Raw genomic sequence first — 4,139 nt, 5'->3', positions numbered from 1 at the left:
GACTTTGGTCTTTATCCATCCGACTTTATATATAAACTAAATAGCGTTTAACAAGTGGCTTTTAAAATAGGGTGAACTTTTGAAAAGAGAGTATTTATAGAAGTAGCTATTTAGTTTGCTAGTAATTTTCAGTATTCATTTTGCTGTTGCTGAATATACAGAACAGGATTATTCACCCACATTACCCAGCTGCTTCTGTTTGATAACGCAACAAAGATTGTGAGGTAAATGTCTTTCCATGGAAATGGCTGTGATGTCATGATTCATGGCTATGAAAAAGTGGGATCTGTGAGGAGGAGTTGTTACTGAGACAGAAAATCCCAAAATATAAATTTCTTGCATTATTGGTTAAATGGTTGATTAAAATGCAACCCAATTAAGGAATATGGCAAGAAATGAATTTTCCATTACATGTTTCCTGATACTGAAGTTCACTGAAAACACAGGAGTAACTTATTAGAAGCAGCTGTGGTACTTTTCCAACTCTACGTTTCTCATAGTTGAGACTTGGCAACACCAGAAATTTACAGGAAGAGGTGATATGTTGCAGTGCTTAGTAAAGAATATGTGGGGGTTTGGGATTTTTTTAATTTACCTTGCTGGCAGTTGCCAGCTGAACTGGATATGTAATTGCATTTGGAAGTTCTCTGACCGGCTGGGACTTGGAGAAGAATTGCAAACCTGTCACATACTTGCATAAGATTTTCTGCTGCTGCATTTCCCTGGAATAGCAATGAAGCTGCACAAGTGGATATTCAGAAATAAGTTTATAAGTTTATAAATAGTTTAATAGTTTATAAGCCAGGTATACAATCTTTTTCACTAGTTGCTTCAGTGGGTGTTTTGTGTAGAAGCGCTGTTACAATAGGTTGAGGTAATGTAAACCAAAATGCCACTGGTTCTTCTCTTCATAAGTGCATTGAGCTAATGTAGCACTCCACTGTCTCAGTAATGTGGCAAATCTCTAGAGCTGGACATGATTCTCGCACAGTTGGCTCCCAGCTCTGTGCTGTGTGGTAGGCAAACCTGCTGCTCATTAATTTGTAGCTGAAGACTGAGGTTTTTCACTGCTCTGTGACTATGTGCATCAGGACAGCCTCCTTGGTCCTTCATTGACCAGCCTCAGCTGGCATCTAGGATCCAGAACAGGACAGAGCTCATGGCGGGACTTTCCTGGTGGGGAACTTAACACCTAGCAGAGCACTCTGTTCCGACGCACACTTCCATGGCATTGTCTTCATCATATGACCCAGTGTAGACAGTGCCTATTTCAAGACCCAACATTTTAATGCTTCAAGCAGGGGGAAAGCTGATTCTTATTTAGGAAGGCCACTCCAAATCTTCTGTTTGGTTCTCCCCAGCCTATTAATGTTATCCCAGCCCTGTCTCTGCTGGTGACCGAGTATGCAGCACTGTGAAATGTGTATGTACTACTAACTGGTAATGACATAAATGGTCTGAAATTTCTCCACTGGCAGTGGAGACATCTATTTACAGCTTTCTCCCTTTGGTTCAGCAGTGCCTCAGTCCCAATAGAAGAGTGTCACTTCATACTGAGGGAAATATGCTGGCAAAAATCCATTTGGGGTTTACATTTGGTATATCCACAGATGTCTGCTCAGGTTTTCCATTTCTTGTGGAAGTCAGGCTGAAAGTGTGACTGAAGCTGGGGTCAATGGACAAATGCATAGATATTCTGCCCTTGGATCAAAGAGTATGGACAGGGCAAAAAAATACCAGGAAATCTTTAACAGCAAAACTCAGAAGCAGGGAGACAGCTTTGGAACGATGCAGACAACAATCACACAGGGACCGAGGATCTTCTCCAGCAAGATCTCCATTACCATGATGTCCTCCAGTGCCATGGGTCAGCCAGCCTGCTCCACTAGAGAGACCTGATTTCCCTTACCCTGACACAATTGTGAATGCTAATACCTGAGAGCTGGTCTGGAGGTGGCAGCACACCATCAATCTGACCAACAAATGATTGCAAAAGGCAAGAATAAATGATACCTTTGAGGGACTCTGCCAAGAACCAGCTGGAACAAGCTGTAGTATGTTTCAGAGGCTCAAGCTAACCCCACGCTGACCAGCTAGAACTTGAGATGCCAGAGGGAGCCCATCTCTAGGACAATCAGTGGCCCTGAGCGCCAGTCAGCACACAAGACCATGGGTAAACTGCGTGAGGCCAGCACTTCTGGAATTGCATGGCAGAAGGAAGCACTGCCAGTGCTGAGTTTTCCAAGAAAATGGTAGATTACTGAGGAAAGTACAAATACAGCTTTAGGTCATTTCTGCAAAGGAACAAGGAGACAGTAGGCAGCTTTATTTTTGACAATGGGTGGTCCTGAGGAACTTGGGTTTTTTTAATTATCTTCTATCCACTCAGACAGAGGTAGTTATCTATGAGACTGTTACAGATATTTGAAAAGTGTTGCACTGCCTTTGAAATGAGCAGCATGTTTTTAAACGGATAGTGTAAAGAGGCGAAGACCTAACACAGTTCATGATTGATCTAAGGTTTCTGAGTCAATCTTGCCATTTCAGAGCTGGTAAAACAGCAGGCTGTGATGTGTAACAAAAACCCCTTAAATTTCTAAGACAGTGAGAGTGGGAGACAAAGAAGGACTGCTGTAAAGCTAATTAACCCTTGACAACAAAATAAAAATTTCTTGCACCAAGGGCAGATCCTAGCTCATATTGAAGCTTAGGTCAAATGCTAATACTCCCATAAGGCTGACTTACAGAGAATCTGAAATATCTTAGGGAGAAAGTCTGGAGGCCAGAAAGAAAAAAGCAAGTCACAAACCCAGATACCATAAAAAGAGATCATGGAACTGCCTGAAGTATGGGAAAAGCACAAGGCATGGTAATACCCAGTGACAGAAAAGAAATAGCCAGGAGCTGAAATGATTTTCCTGTCTTGCCAGAACATGTGGGTATCAGCAGGCATGACAACAAATAGAGCATTTTGATGTTTTCGTTTGATTCCTTTTTTGCTCTACACTTTACTTTCTCCTCATATATGAGGAAGGAGGAGTAGTTTCTGCTGAACCTGTTTTCTTTTGCCCTGGTGCCAGAATCCTGCATGTATCCTGCATGGTGAAATGCAACAAGATGAGGACAGATATGTTGCTAGCAGCACTGATGGACATTTCTTGCCCTGACTGTGTCCCTTTTAAGTCCCAAAGGCCGTAGGAGTTGCCTGGGCTGACGCTTCTCTGCAGCGGTGCCAGACACCTTCCTGGATGTGACAGTGATTACCTATCACCACCACTGCCTGAGAGTGAATGTAAATGATGTCCCCAGAGAATGGCATCAGGTCCATTTTCTCAGAGGTGTTCTTCTTAAGAGTGATGGAGGAGATGCTGAGTGGGCTGAAATCAAGCACTGCACGAGGAATGTTGTAGCCAGCCTGCTGGGAGCAGGAACGTGGACTGCCAAATGTGGTGTTACTGGCACAGATATGAATTTTCAAACCACTATCAGGAAGAAGATAAATTTTATCCCCACTGAGGGTTTATCTGAGATCAGTGTAAGTTATAAACTGTGAGACATGCACTGATGATAGTCGTTGGAGGTAAAATCTATCAAGTGTTGAGATCCTTTCAAGAGACAGCATTGCTTGAGGACTTGGGGATCAAAATTAGTGAGAAGATTTTGAGGACATCTTCCAGCACATAGATTGACATTTATCCAACTGCTCGCTATTAGATAAAGTGGTGAGAATCCCCTGGAATTCCACTCCAGCAAAAGTTACCTTCACCTTTAGGTGAAAAAAGGAAGTGGAGGGAAGGTGTGTTGGTCTAGGAACAGCTGATGGGGTAAGAACAGGAGAAACAAGCCTTTCAGAAGAAACAAAACAAAACAAAACAAGACAACAACAAAAAAAACCCCAAAAAACAACAATAAAAAAACCAAGCAACCAACCAAAAAAAAACAAACAAGGAAACTTTTGATAGCAAGGTCAAGAGATGCTGAGATCTACCTGTGCTACCAGCCTCCAGAAACAGGGGTGATCAGATTCATAGGAGCTGTTGATTGAATAGGGACACTTACTTCAAATACTCTGCTTGTAACTGTAACCTGAGAATTCTTCAAGTCCCTGTTTTCTCTAGTCCAATAGTTTAGGAGGAAAG

This window comes from Caloenas nicobarica, chromosome 3, assembly GCF_036013445.1.
Source record: "Caloenas nicobarica isolate bCalNic1 chromosome 3, bCalNic1.hap1, whole genome shotgun sequence".
NCBI classification, from domain to species: Eukaryota; Metazoa; Chordata; class Aves; order Columbiformes; family Columbidae; genus Caloenas; species Caloenas nicobarica.
This window is presented reverse-complemented; position numbering follows the sequence as displayed.